This window comes from Ambystoma mexicanum, chromosome 1q, assembly GCF_040938575.1.
Source record: "Ambystoma mexicanum isolate Mex_15411 chromosome 1q, UKY_AmexF1_1, whole genome shotgun sequence".
NCBI classification, from domain to species: Eukaryota; Metazoa; Chordata; class Amphibia; order Caudata; family Ambystomatidae; genus Ambystoma; species Ambystoma mexicanum.
The window spans coordinates 214,453,422-214,469,506 of record NC_090922.1 but is presented as its reverse complement, the minus strand read 5'-3'; positions in this window follow the sequence as shown (position 1 = coordinate 214,469,506).

Below are 16,085 nucleotides of genomic sequence, written 5' to 3'. Positions count from 1 at the left end.
ATGACAGTCACCCTTTTGAGTGGCCAGACCTCTATACAGACTCAGGCCCTCCTGGATTGTGGAGCCGCAGGAAATTTCATTGATACTCACTGGGCAGAGAGCCAAGGACTGACTCGGATAGCCAAGACCGAGGACCAGAAGGTGGAGGGAGTAGTTGGCGAGCCTTTGAGCTCCGGCCTTATTACCCATTCTACTGAAATTCTCACCATGCGTATCATGCCGCATACAGAACGCCTTTCCTTTGATATCATCAGAGCTGCTCACTTCCCTTTGATTCTAAGCATTGGATGGTTACACCGGCATAATCCCACCGTTGATTGGTCCAGAAACCTGTTAAGTTTTCATTCAACCTTCTGCAAGGCAAGCTGTTTGCCAAGACCAACCTTTTCTACGGTTCAAACCTCCTGTGGGGTGGAATCTAAGACCATACATTGTTTACCATCCTACTTGAGAGGATACACTGAAGTGGTGACAGAGAAAATCCCTTTGGAGCCCCCTCCCCACAGACCCGAAGACTGCTGTATTGATTTACACCCAGATGCCTTGGTCCCATTTTGGCGCATGTATCCCTTGACTATGCAAGAAAGGCAGTATCTGAGAGACTACCTAGACAAGAACCTAGCCAATGAGTTGATCAGACCATCAAAATCTCCTGCTGGCGCCTCTTTATTCTTCATTCCCAAGAAAGACACTCAAGTGCTACGCCCCTGTATAGATTACAGAGGATTAAACAAAGTAACCATTAAGGATAGATATCCTATGCCCCTCACCTCTGAAATCATTCATGCCGTGCAGTCAGCCACTGTGTTTACAAAACTAGACTTACGCAACGCTTATCATCTGCTTCGTATACAATCCGGAGATGAGTGGAAAACAGCATTTAGGACCCCCTTTGGTTTGTATGAGTATCAAGTGATGCCCTTCGGCCTTGTAAATGCTCCATCGATATTCCAACGTTTTATGGACAGACTTTTTTCAGATCTCCTGGGGCACTCTGTCATCATTTATCTCGATGACATATTGATCTTTTCTCACAGCCAAGTTGAGCATAACACTCATGTCAAGGAGGTTTTTCGCAGACTCAAAGACAACCATCTCTCTGTCAAATTGGAAAAGTGTGTGTTTTCTGCAACGTCCATATCATATTTAGGATACATTCTTTCCTCAGAGGGAATTGCTATGGACCCTCAGAAGGTCAATTCTATTCTAGACTGGCCGTCACCTAAGTCTGTTAAAGACATCCAGAGATTCCTTGGTTTATCGAATTTCTAACGGAAATTTATCCCAAACTTCTCACAACGGGTACTTCCGATGACCTCGCTTCTTAAGAAATCTTCCTCCCCTTTCCTATGGTCTCCTCAAGCCGAGGAGAGTTTCCAACAACTCAAACAAGCTTTCTGTTCAGCTCCTATATTAAGTCAACCTGACCAGCTCCGTCCCTTTATAGTGGAAGCTGACGCTTCATCTGCCGCTATCGGTGCAGTATTACTGCAAGAGTATGAAGGTAAGGAACATCCGGTGTCTTATTATTCCAAAACGCTGAACCCCAGTCAACGTAACTACTCTGTGATAGAGAGGGAATTGCTGGCTATGAAATTAGCATGCACAGAGTGGCGACACCTCCTCCAAGGTGGAGAACACCCTTTTACCCTCCGAAGGGATCATAAGAATTTGCAGGTTTTGCGTCAATTTGAATGTTATAACACAAGGCAGGCAAGGTGGGCTCATTTTTTCACCCAATTTGATTTCAATATTACTTACATCCCGGGTGAACAAAACTTAGTGGCTGATGCCCTGTCCCGACGCAGCGACTATCTGTCTGAACAAGAAACTACAACCAAATTGATGTTTGCAAGATCTCAGAGAATTGGAGTGGTGTCTACGTTCCTGCAACAGGTCAAGGACGATTCTGGAGGGAGATTTGAAGCAGAAAAACATAACAACAAGACAGATTATGTAATCAAGGATGGGCTATATATGGTCAATGACAAGTTGTATCTGCCAACTCCGTCGTTAAGGAAGACAGCATTATCCTGGTGCCATGATACCAAGATTGCGGGTCATCGTGGCATTCGTAATACCCAAGAACTCTTATCAAGATATTTCTTTTGGCCAAAGATGAAGGAAGAGACCAGACGATATGTTCAGTCTTGTGTTACCTGTCTTCGTAACAAGTATTCCACACAAAGACCTCTAGGATTGTTGGAATCCTGTGACATTCCTACAGGCCCATGGACCATTGTGTCAACCGACTTCATCGTAGAGTTGCCAGAGTCTCAGGGTTGTACCTGTATAATGGTGGTCATCGATTCATTCACTAAAATGGTGCATTTTTCACCTCTACCTGGTGTACCTTCTGCATCTCGCATGGCTGAGGCTTTCTTGAGAGACATATTTAAGCTACACGGTATGCCTACTAAGATCATCTCAGACCGGGGTAGCCAGTACACCTCTCATTTCTGGTCTGCCTTATGCAAAAGATTAGGCATTGAAAGGGCCTTGACCTCTGGGTTTCATCCACAATCAAATGGACAAACTGAACGTCTAAATGGAACCTTAGAGCAGTATCTCCGGTGTTTTGTCAACCAACAACAGGATGATTGGGTCCAGTTACTCCCGACGGCCGAATTCTCCTATAACAACACTTGCCACTCTGCCCTCGGTACTAGCCCCTTTTTTTGTACATATGGCTATCATCCCCGTACCTTTCTTCCCTTGACCAACATTGAGTCCTCCGTGCCCTCTGTGGAAGCTTCATTAGCGACTATCCGAGAGGCTCATAACAAGGCTAGGCTGGGACTCATAGAGGCTCAAGAGAGAAATAGATCCCAAGCTAATAAACACAGGAGACCGGTGCCCGATTGGGGAGTCGGTCCCAAAGTACTTCTGTCCACTAAATTCTTACCACGTTGGGTACGCCCATCTAAGCTGTCCCCTAGATTTATTGCACCATACAAAATAACACAAGTAGTCAATCCAGTAGCCTTTCGTTTACAGCTGCCTACACGATTACGTCGGGTACACCCGGTGTTTCACACCTCCCAATTGAAGGCCTTCATGGAAGATAAGTGGTCCCGAAGAAGGAATAGCACTCCGGTCTCTCCAGATCCCACGGAAGACATCTATGAAGTATCCCAAATATGTGACTCTCGATATCATAAGGGACGTCTAGAGTACCTAGTCCACTGGAAAGGATACCCTAGGTCTGAAGACACGTGGGAACCTAGATCACATTTAAATACTCCCCTCCTGTTGCGTAGGTTCCATTTCAGACACCCAAATAAACCTGGAGGGGTGGACCTTAGGAGGGGGCATACTGTCACGCCTCAGGGAACCTGGCGGCTTTGGAAGAAGTGGAAGCTGCGCCCGCCATAGCGGGTTCCATCACGTTTTTGATAAACGTACTGTGCAGGTCTAGCTGTCGTTGCAATGTTCCCGACACAGTATTTAATCTTTTCACTTCCGGGGTCGGGTGCGTTGCAACGTACAGTGTTTCGTCCTGTTATTCCAGCGCTGCTGTTTTTTCTTAGAGTTTCCCCTTTTTCCCTCCGTTGGCCTTCCTTCCTTTTTTCCGCCTTTTTTTTTCCCTTCCTTGCTCTCCGTACCTGGAGCCAGGTTCCCCCTCGTTCTTGGCTCCTCCTTCCTTGTCTGTTCCGTTCCCGTCTCTCAGCCTTCCTCCCTCCCATCTTGTGCCTCTCTCTCCATACTTATTCTGTTTATTCTTGCTCCCTTCCTGTATTGTACTTACCCTTGGTCCTCTTCTTTTTGCCTTCCTCTGTTCCTATTCTGCTTATATTCCCCGTGTACCGACCTTTGCCTGTCTTGTGGATTGCCTCGACCAGCCCTCATCTGGTTATCCTGTATCAGAACTACTTCCTGTTGATCTCCCAGTGTACTGACCACTGCCTGTCTTGTGGATTGCCTCGCCAAGCCCTCTTCTGTCTATCCTGCTCTAGAACTTTTCCATTACCTGGACTCATACCCGAATCTCGTTGGAACTTGTCCTATTTCCGGACCATGTCCACCAGTTCATCTCCCTCTGCCACTGCCTCCGGAGTGAGTTTTCTACAACTTCTCTGCAGTTGAAGATCCCATTCTTCTGGGGTTTTTTGTGCCACTGGCTTTTTCCCCATTGACCAGCGACCGAGGAGGGTTGCCACAGATCACCCAAAGGGTGTCACTGTGGCATCCTACCTTGGTTGTCCCTATCTTCAAAAAAAAGGGGTGAAGACTCGAACAAAGGACAATCCAAAGCTTACTCAACGCCGGAGACTTCGAGGTGAGGAGGAAGGGGAGGAAAGGGAGTCTGGGGCATCTCAGGAGGAAGAGGAGATTTCTGACCTTCCTGGCAGATGCTTCTGCCCAAGGGTTGCTGGTATCCCAGTAGGAAGACTACTTTATGCTGATGACCTTCTAATCATGGACCAAACTGACGTTGGTCTGCCGAGACAGTTGAATGCCTTGTCCAAATATGTGGACGCCAATTCATTAACTATCAACCGAAGAAGTCTAAAATCATGGTCATTGGAGATGCAAATAGAATTCGCAGAATGAAGAGAAGCTGGAGTATCCAGGGGGTAAACATACCAGAGGTTTCATCAATGCAGTATTTGGGGCTAACCGTGAACTGCAGTATTGTGGACTCTCATGGGGCAATGGCCGTGAAGTCAAATGTTAAGAACCTAGCAACCCAGGCTATAATAATTAATCACGATTAGGGTAAATTTACTCTATTACCCGTCATCAACTTCTATAAACTGAAGGTGACTCACATTCTGACATATGGCTCTGAAACTCAACTACAACTTGCAGGCTCTCTGTGGCGTCAGGTTGAGGGAGCATTTTGGCGACGTGTCCTGAACATGCCAACCTCTCTACCGGTTAAAGTGATTAGGAGAGAAATGGGAATGGTGTCATTGTACTCCATCATGGTGTGGAGATCTCTGTCATTGTTGAGGAAAGGTTTACAACCCCCAGGTGAAAGTGTGTATGAAGTCTTACATAAGGCTATTTTCTCAAACAGTGAGAAGTCCCTAACCGAATGGAGATCTACATGTGTGGAAATACTGAAAAGCGTAGCACTGAGCGAAGAGCTCCTTTTGGAAAATCTGGATCACGTCAAGAAGAAACTTTATGATCAGGATTAGATAGACACAGGTGAACGGATTCAGATCATGAAAAGTGGTGGAGGGACAACGAAAGACACTAGGAATCGAGGCCAGGTTCCAAGATACTTGACAAAGTTTCTCTCTCCCACCCCGAGACAAAACTTCATGAGGTTCCGTTTTAACCTGTATCCAACAAAAGGAGTTCTTGAGAGACGTAAAACAGCCGCAATGCGAAATTACACGTGTCGGCTCTGTAAGGGCATGCCCGAAACCCTTGAACATCTAACTACAGAATGTGAGTCACTGAAAGACCTAGAAACAATGTACCTGGGACCTCTGTTTCAAATTTCAACAATAACATCCCCCAACTCACTCTGGGCTAACTTGTGTCAAGGGAGGAGAAACAGAGATTTTAGCCTTGCTGGCTTTCATCAAAAAAATCTTTGAGAGACTGACGGTGGAAGAAGATGAAAGGAAGAGACTCATTGAAATGAGATGAAAAATTGATGGACATTTAGAGCTTTTATTGGAACGTTGGGAAGGGTTACTTTTTTAGTTGTTTTTTTTTCCTCTTCCTTTTTTCTGATTTCTTGATTTTATATACCTTTTTATTCTGGCTGTAATTTAATGGATTATTTTTTCTTTTTTAGTAAAGAGCATAAAAAAGTTTAAATGTAAACTATAGATATGCTAATTAAAAAAATAAAATAAGTGTGTTGTTATGGTTTATGAGGGAGATAGGGGTAATTTGATAGAGAGGAGTTCTCCTGAGGGGAAGATTTGGACGGGGACCTGCCTAAGGCCTAGTGAGATTTTTGCAATGATGGGCATGCCACTGCCTTATGCTGAATTTCTGTCTTGTCTAATAATAGTGTATTGGTCTGGGATGACTAGGGAGAGCAATGGACCAGATGTGGGTTCGAAGCCACGTCTCCGTAATGGCTAGAAGTTCAAGGTCATTGGTCAGTATCAGGTCTTTAATGTCAAGCACATGGGCTGTTAATGACCCGGCATTAATAAGGCCTCCTTTGATTACAGTAGCTAAGTCTTCCGAAGCCAGATTAGTGACTTTGATGTTTTGCTAGGAAGATTTGTTTTAGACGGTGATTTGTTGGTAATATTATCGCTTTTTTGGTCAGTTACTGGTTTGGTGGTCGTTAGGTGTGGGCGGTTAGATGCTCGGTGGCATCCTTTGAGGAATCAGTGGCCAAATCTACAATTTTTGGTTGCTGTAGGACACAGTGTGTTGGGTGTGGGTCTGGAGATGGATAAGTGGGGGCTGTTGATTAGTGGGAGACGTTCATTAGGGAGTCTAAGGCCATGTTTGTGGTTACTAGTTGCAACTAGGCAAGATAAGTTGGGTGCAGGTTTGATGTAGCAGGGTTCCATCTATAGGTTTGGCCATAGTGAGTAATCTGTGGGAGGTCTGTGTGTCGAAAGCATTTTCGTTTTGCTAGCTTGTTGTTTGAGGTCGGGTAAGAAGGTTGTGGGTTTGATGCTATCTGAGCAGGGTAATGCTAGGGCCATAGATAAAGAGCAGCTCCCTTTGGCTGGTGAGAGTTGGGAGTGCCAGGGTGGTGTTTTAAATGGCAGTCATAAAGAGGTGTTGTAGGCAGGGTCTGCCATGTTGAGAAGCGTGGGCAAGACTAGGTTCTGTAGTACAATGGAGGTGGTTAGCCAGAGTTGGAGCATATCTGGGTTCTATTTAGGAGGAACTGTAGCAGTTACGGCTAGAGGTCTAAGTGAACGGCAGGACTATCATAGTGTTAGCAGGTATACAGCAGTACAGACTAAAAGGGCAGTAAGGTGTGATACAAATTATACTAGACGGTTGGTAGGGCACAGTATCTTAAGTAGCAGTAGCATCATTAGACACGTAAATAAATTGCTAACCAATATTGAGGCAATGTAGTTGTACCAGCAGAGTAACAAATATGAGCAGTTACACTATGCAGAAATGCATCAGGCTATTAATACAATGCGGGAGTATACGATATGGATCTTTTACGGTGTTACAAAGCGGCAAGGCAGAGGCAGTTGATGGCAATGGTATTGTAATGTACAACTTAATTTAACTAAACAGGACTATTGAAGCAAGCAGGATTGGGCTCTCATGAGTACTGGGATACAGTGCTAATGCAGTACGTAAATATGCAACATGCCGTTTCCGTGTTACAATATGCAAGGCAAAGGCAGCAGAAGACAAAGGTATTATATGTCGCAACTTAATTACTCAGCAGCAGCAACGGAAGCATGCAGGATTATACTCGTAAATATTGTGAGGTACGCACATGTGAGCGGGCTGCCGATAGTAGGGCTTGTCGCACAGGTGAGGACTAATGACAGAGGCAGGCTGTTAGTGTCGTTGGGCAGGTAATATTTAGTTTGCTGGTACACAACAGTGGGTCGCATGCGTCGGAGTATCCGGCAAGACCTAGAAAGGCTTATTGCAGTAATAATGCAAAGATTTCCAGCTGGTGACCTGCAGCATCTGGATCAGTGAGCAATAATAAGGGTACATTCTGTAATCCATATAGGCATGCTAGATGTTATGAGGTGGGAGAATTCATTGAGCAAATAGAGATATGACGAGCGAGTCGCAAATGTTAGTAGTGCTTACCACGCGAGAGGCAACGTTGGTGCAGTCCAGGGAGTAAGGGGATGCTAGTTCATGGGATGAAGATGTGCGTTGGGCAGGGGTCCTGGCAGATGCACAGCACCTTGGTCAGGCTCAGTCAGGAGCCTTTTTTGGTAGCCTTCGTTGGGGGCTGCTTACACATGCTGGTGCCCGTGATAGGCTATATCCGGATATTCTGGCCAATCAGAAGGCGGATATTTTCAAAAGTTGTGTGGATGCCGAAATCACACTATGGTGGCCATTTTTTGAGAAGCAAACTTCGCGGTTTACTTGTGCAAATTAAATGCAAAATCACACAGATGTTGGCCCCATGGGCTTGCAGGGCTTATTTTGTCTTACAACAAATCTGGCTGGCGAAGTAGAGTGCAAACAATATTGCACGTCGGGTCTGGCAACATCAGTGAGTAAAGTTGGTAATTAAGCCCACATGCTTACCTCAGACATATGGAAGGGTGCGAGGGGTTGGTGAGCTGCTCCTGCAGCTCACTGCGGTCCAGAGCTCCATTTCCAAATACGATCATCAGGATATGGTGATTCAGGCTCTAATAATCATGGATCTTGGCATAGAGACTGTAAAAGGCATGAGCAGGGATGTAATCTGCATCATATGTCAAGAGAGGGGGCTTCCGCACAGTGCCAAGGTTAATAAACCTAAGTTACTGATGAGCCTCCAAGCTTGAGTAGAAGCAAGGGCAGTTGGGGAGAAGACCCAAGTGGTTGGCCTAGGCCCTGTTTACCCGAATGAAGAAGATATTCTTGGAGGGGTAGTGGAAGATGATGAGGATGATAGCATGAGCAGTGTTTCTTGCCAACCATCCCTCCGAGGGGCAAGCGTGGTTTCTCAACACTCTAGAGTGTCAAGGAGGTCAGGGTCTAGTGCAGCATCCCATAGGTCCCAGGACTCAGCACAGTCTCTAGGTGGCCCTGTAATTGTTCCGGCTGTTAACGAGGTAACGGTTAGAAAGTTTCTGTTGGAGGAGAGGAGACTATCACTAGAGTAAAAAGAAACCGCCGGACAAGGTCAGCATAGAGATGCGCAAGTTGCCACTCGAAGAGAAGAAGGAGACCATCCGATCCACCTCTAGTAAAAGCAGCGGTAGTGGCTCAAACCACGGTGCCTGGGATAAGCCCCGGCGCCACATCTCTAAAGACGTAGTGCAGGCTTACAAAATGGGGAAGGATATTTTTGACTGGTTTGAAGCGCTTGAGCTTGTTCTTCAGCTACAGGAGGTGGACTAAGTACTGTGGGGTGCAGCCCTGATGAGTCGCTTACCGACACCAGGGACTGATGCAATTCTTCAGTTAAATCCTGAGGAAAGACCTGTTTATGAGAGCATGAAGGCGGCCCTCCTCAGGAACTTCTGTAAAAGCCCAGAACAGTATCTCAAGAGCTTCAGAGAAGAAACGTGGGCAGACAGTTGAAGCGTTCACACACTTGTTGTTGAAACATCTGAGTGGGTGGGTGACTGGAAACAAAGTTGACACATTTAAAGGGATGTACAATTTGATTGCATGTGAGCATGTATTGAAACATTTTGAGGTTGACCTACATCAGCATCTTGTTGACAAGACTATTACAGGCGTAGGGAGCTCGCAAAGGCTGCCGACAGGCTTCTATATACTCACGTGCAGAAAAAAGGCTCAGGCTAGCACACCAAAACCAGAAGAGAACTCTTTGGAAAAAAAAGTTAAAAAGGAAGGGAAGGACAAAGGTCCAACCCACCCCTCTTTGAAGTCAGGTTCCCAAAAGAATTAAGGGCAATCCCAAAACTTTAATTCATCCGTACACACCGAAAAGAGGAGCACAGGCACCGATAAACACTGGGATACATATGTTCTCGCCACCCAATGGTTGTTTTGTGTGTAAGGAGATGGGCCATAGGGAAGGGGATCTTGCTTGCAAGGACTTATCCAAACAAACCATATTGAATGTTGGATTTATAGAGGAGGGCCACATTAGTGTGGGCCTCTTGGAGGAGAACTTCCCACTAGGCCAAGGAGTTGCCAAATATGGATTGGTTACACTGAGTGAGAAAGGTACTGGGTCTTCAGAAGAGATCCCAGTTCCCAATAATACTCAACTCTATTTAGAACATGTATATATCAATGGACACAAAACTCCTGCAGTTCGAGACACTGCGGCTAGCCTAACTGCTGTCACCCGGCAGTGGCTACAGCGAGGCCAAAATATTGAGGGGCCTGATTGTAGCATTAGTGGGTTTGACAGAAAGATAGTAGAGTAGAGTAGAGTATCGGTGATAGTAGAGTTCAGCTGGTGAGGTGAAACGATCCAGCGACGTGTAGCAATGAAAGACTATCCCATGCCTGTTGGGTAATGATCTTCCTGACCCCGAAGTAGTCACGGGGGCTTCCTGATCGAGGGCCAAAGAGGTTATCAGATTGAACACTCTCAGAGCCTTAAGGCCTGGAGTGCTTCCCGAGGGCTTGTTGGAGGGACCAGCGTGGCTGGTAGCCTCTGGTCCAGTTACGCAGACTGCAGAGTCACCTACTCCTCCAGGAGAAGGGCCAGTAGCCACTGAGTACCCTACTTTGGCAGAAGGGGACTCAGTGACTTCAGAGTTGCCTGGAACAGCACAGGAACCTCAGATGGAGGACCAGGTGAGCGAAGATCTGAAGGGCCTGCCCAAGCTGAATGAGTTTGCATCAGCTGGGGGCCCAGATCAGACTGACTTCTTTAAAGCCCAGAAAGAGTGTCCCACTGTGGCAGGCCTGCGGAGCCTGGCAGAGGACCAGGCTAAGGGCGAGGCCCCGGACTGTTCAACGTGTACTGGAAGGATGGATTCCTGTACAGTGAGACAAAAAACTCTGAGGGTGAGGGCACCAGAAGGTTGGTGATTCCCCAATGCCACAGAAAGTTCCTTTAGGATTTGGCGCACCAAATTCCTTTAGCTGGTCACTTGGGAGTGAATACAACATCGGACCGGTTGTCTGCGCATTTTTACTGGCCGCAGGTTGGCGTAAAAGTTAAGGCATTTATCCAGGCCTGCCCGACTTGCCAAGCTTCTGGTAAGTCAGGTGGTGCCACAAAGGCCCTCTTCATTCCACTACCCTTGTTTGGGCTGCCTTTTGAGAGAGTAGGAATGGAATTTGTAGGTCCTTTGGATCCTCAAACCAGCTCACAGAGCAGATACATCCTGGTGGTGGTAGACCATGCCACAATATACTCTGAGGTTGTCCCTCTGAGGAGCATCAATGCCCCCTTGGTTGCAAACGCTCTGATTGGGATATTCTCCCATGTTGAATTTATTTCTGACAGGGGATCAAACTTCATATCAGCGTATATGAAGGCTATGTGGGAAGAGTGTGGAGTCACTTACTGGTTCTCTACATCCTTCCATCCACAAACCAATGGGCTTGTTCAGTGGTTCAACAAGACTCTCAAAGCCATGATAGATGGCTTAGAAGAGTACCTGAGGAGAACATAGGATATTCTCCTTCCAAGCCTGTTGTTCGACCTACAGGGGGTGCCACAGAATGGAGTAGGGTTTAGCCCCTTTGAGCTTCTGTTTAGGCACCCTGTATGAGGTCCCTCAGTCTAGTGAAAGAGGGATGGGAGGGCAGCCCCGCATCCCCTATGCAAGACGTGGCGGACTATGTACTTGGCCTTCGGTCTAGAATGGCAAAGTACATGGAACAGTCAACGACAAACTTAAAGGCCAGTAATGGAGCTGATGAAGCACTGGCACAACCAGAAGGCCACAGTGACAGTCTATTCTTGAGGCCAGTGGGTGTAGATTATAGAGCCTGTCAAACACAGTGCCCTTCAGGACAAGTTGACTGGTGATTACTGTCTGCTGGAAAAAGTCAGTGTGGTCAATTATCTCATTGTTGTGAAAGGACCTTTAGATGTGCAGGGACTTTCACGTCAAATGGCAAAAACCCCATTATAGCCGAGATGGTTTGGTCAAGGCATTAGTGACTGATGGAGAGAATGAAGAGACCAATCCCCTCCCAAACCTGCTGGACACTAAAGCCACAGAAAAGCAGCTGACAGACTGTCACTGTTTAATGGGACAGTATGCTGATCTGTTTTTGCTGACTCCAGGTAGTGCAGATTGTTATACGCATGATGTGGACACGGAGACAGTAAGTCGGTGAAGAGCAGGATTCACCGGATGTTAGATAAGGTCAGGGACACCATCAAGGAGGAGGTTCTGTCTGTAGGAGTGATATAGCCATCCCACAGCCCCTGGGCTAGCCCAGTGCTACTGGTCCCTAAAAGACTGTTGGTGGGAAGACCGAAGTCTGCTTTTGTGTGGACTACAGGTGGCTCACTTCTGTCATAAAGATATATACCCACTCCATCCCTCAGGCAGACGAGCTTATGGTCAAGCTCGGAGCTGCCAAGTACATGAGTCCCTTTGACTTTGCGGTAGAGTACTGCCAGGTCAGCTTGACAGATGGAGCGAAAGAGAGGTCTGCCTTCTCAACCCCAGAAGGACATTATTAGTTCACTGTGATTCCCTTCAGATAGAAGAATACCCTTGCCACATTTCAGAGGATGGTTAACCAGGTTTTGTCTGAACTGGAAAACGTCAGTGTCACATATTTAGATGGCATTGCTGTGTTCAGCCACACCTAGGAAGATCACATATCCCATCAGAAACAAGTGCTTCAGGCACTGCAGAATGCAGGTCTGACTATAAAGGCCAGAAAGTGCCAGATAGCGCAGGGCACAGTGATTTACCTAGGCCACCTGGTCAGTTGAGGTAAGAAACAACCTCTCAAAGCAAAGGTACAGGCTGTGAAGGATTGGGACATCCCTACCAACACATGCTTCTTAATGATCTAACATCCAAGAAAATGCCAAAGAAGGTAACTTGAAACCCCGCCTGTCAAACCACCTTTCAGGATTTAAAGGACGGATTGTGCAGGGCCCCAGTTCTGAAAGTGCCAGACTATTGTCCGGAGTTCATTATCCAGACAGATTGGAGCAGTGTTAGCACAGATGAACTCTCAAGGGGTAGAGCAATCTGTCGCCTACATTGGCAGGCAATTGATAAAAAGGGAAAGGAACTGGGCCATTGTTGAAAAAGAGGTTTACACGGCCATGTGGGCTGTAAAGAAGCTAAAACCCTACATCTTTGGGTCACACTTTGCTATCCAAACAGACCACCGGCCTCTTCGATTGTTAATGGCTATGCGACGGGAGAATCTTTAGCTTTTATGTTGGGCCATATCCCTACAGGGAACAGATATGAGCAACCAGCATAAGCCAGGCTTCCAGCATCTGGTTCACCTTGATGATGAACCAAACCCTCAGTAGTTTTGTGGTTCACATGATGAGGCTGGGGGGCATGTGAGGAATTCAACCATCCGCACGGTGGGTGTGCGCTCGCCTGGGCTTTTTTAAAATTTTAAATGAAATTGAATGATGGTAGATCAACCTCCAGAAAATGTGTGATGTTAATCTACACAAAATTTACTATGCTTACCGCACGACTTACGCATAGACCTGTGTACTCTGGTTGTGCACAGCCTACAGGCGCAGTCCCTCTCTCAAATGTAGTTGGGATATGACAGAAGGAATGCACGATGCATCTCCAGAAGGGGGACAACCAAACCTTCCCCCTGCCATGGCCAGCCTGATTAACTAACAAAGGCTTCATGGATCCAACCTGTCCTTTTGTTGGGCCATGCATCTGGTGGCATTGATAAACATACAAGTAGAATGTAGTTCAAACTGGCCCACATGGGGCCTGACTGCAGAGGTTAACAAAGGAGACAGGAAATCCAAAATGTTTTCATGTGCAACTGTGTCAACCTGAAGCCAGCTCCCGCCCTCAGTATCAAGTGACAGTGAGCTGTCATGCCTGAGACTGTGTATTTACAGTAGTTCACTCCACAGGAGGGCCCCATTCATAAAGAGCAAGGATGTGGTTTGCAGAAGGCAGAGAGTCTGGTCACCATGCAGCTGCAAGGAAGACATGCCACTTTAATCAGGAACTACAGAAAGATCCATTAACCAGAGAAACTATTTGATCCACAACAGGCAGGACGATGGGTGGTACTTATTATCACATGTTTTCACCCCTTTACCTTTCCTGTTAAAAAGCACTCTCGTTATGACCTCATACATACAGGAGATTGTTGGTAGGGACCCCCGTATCAGTACATTAAGGTAGGCTTAGCCTACACCAATCACTATGGTCCATTTGGCTTTAAAAGTGAGTTGAGCCCCTCCTTTGGCAGATCATCTGAAGACTTTGCAAGGAGTAGCAAGAAGAACTGATCATTGGGCCCTGGCTGAATGTACAGTCTGCCTTACATCTTCTGCCAGTGAAGGAAGGCAGGGATTTCCAAAGTGGGAAGCATGATTCAGCCCCTAAACATCTTACAGGGAACAGAGGGAGATACCTAATACAGAAGACTCTCCAGCAGCTCCAGAACTGGTACACAGCCAGCACAGAGCCTGCCCTGCTAGGTTTTGCAAAACAAAACAAACGCACAGTGCACACCTAAGATCGAAAACTTTAAATTAAAGTAGAAATGTAGTATTTAATTATTCAAGTTGTGGGGGAGAGAAAGCAGCCCTGGAACATGGGCTAACAATTATGAATAGAACAAAAGAGTTCCTAATTTGGAATATGTTATTAATTCAAGTTATTATCTGTTAAGCATTTTGATCAATACACTTATGTAAAGTACATTTTTTGATTATTTGTAGAGAAATTAACCAGTAAAGGCCCCTGATGAAGAGTGGAAAGCTGAAAGCGCATTGGGTCACACCAATAGATTCATTTTATTGAATTATAACCCTTTCAGAGCACATTATGTGGATATTTATTAATATCTAATGCATCTATGAAACATATTTAAGTGATCACTGAGATTGAATAATTGTATTGACACCTAAATTCCTTCATAATTTAACTTCATGTTAAATCCTTGACTGATTGTCAGCTGGTGAAAGTGTGCAGGAGACGGGAGTACCCAAATTGGTGACTCTATTTTGCTCTACTGCTATGCTTTGCAGCAAGCATCTTAGGTGGGAAATGCCAGAGAGGCTCTGAACCCGAAACCAAGGACAAGACAGCTGCCTGAAACACACTCCTCAGCTGTGGGTCGTCCGCCTTAAAGAACAGCATGAGTCCAGTGAAGAAGCTAGAAGTGCATCGACGAATATCTACCGACGTCCGCCTCAAAGGACATTTTCAAGCCAGTCTGTTGTTATGCCGCAGTCAGTTAAAGCCATCCGAAACGTCTTAACCAGTGCTTCAGAAGCGCAAACAGCACTAAGACAATGATTCCGGATCCTGATCCACTATGTAGGCCAGCCTGCACCCGTCCATCCAGCTTTGCTTGTCGAACTGTTTGCCGCCTAATACCAGCAGCTGTCTTCTGTCCGAAGGCCACTAGAGACATTTTAAGACCCATGGCTCCCTTTGTTCTGAAGCAAAGTATCCTTAACGGTTGTGATTATTTACTATACCGACCTTTCAAAGATAAGCCTGCCGTTCCATCCACGTTACCAAAATTGAACAAGGAGGTTTATAATTTGCTTGTTATTCCAATCTGTTCAGATCCCCTCTGGTGTACTAGAGGTGTGGGGATGATTGATGGTTTCAAAACCGAGTTTCACCCCTAGACCAATGGTGCCCCTGAAGTTGATTCATCACACTGCTTCCACATCCCCAGAAATGTCCGGCCATAGGAAGGCAGTGTGGCAGGTGTGGACAAAGGAATCACTATACCAGCATGTGCCAAGAAGCGTGGCCTCCTCATCTGTTGCAGAGGATGCTGATAAAGTCAAGGAATCGCCAGGCCAGGGTGGTGGCGGTGGCCCAGGATACTATGGTATGTCAGGAAATGGCTGTGCATGTATTTGAGAAAGAGGACATGCATTTCATCTCGGCCACATCAGACGAAGTACCAGGAAACCATTGTATACACACGGACCACACTGAAATATATATTTTTTTTAATGCTGAAGAAAGACTGTGGGGATCTCACTTGGTTCAAATGTTCACGTCTTATACTGCCTATTATTGGCTGAGTGCTCCATGTTGACAGATCTTCCTAATATGTTTTGTTAATGAACATGCCTACAGAAATTCTGACATGTATTTATTTAATTATTTACTTATTTATATACGGGAGGAACAAGGCTCTTTTGATCACAAAGGAACGTACAATAGATAAGAAAACAGATTTGATGGGAAGCGCTGAGCTTCTCACAATGGGCTGAGTTTGAGGGACATTCGGACCAGGTTGTGGAGGGGAGGAAATGGAATAGTCACCAGGGACAATACATAAGTAGACATGCATGGATTAAGGACAACAAACATTGGACATTTTTAAGTGCAGGTAGGCGGTAT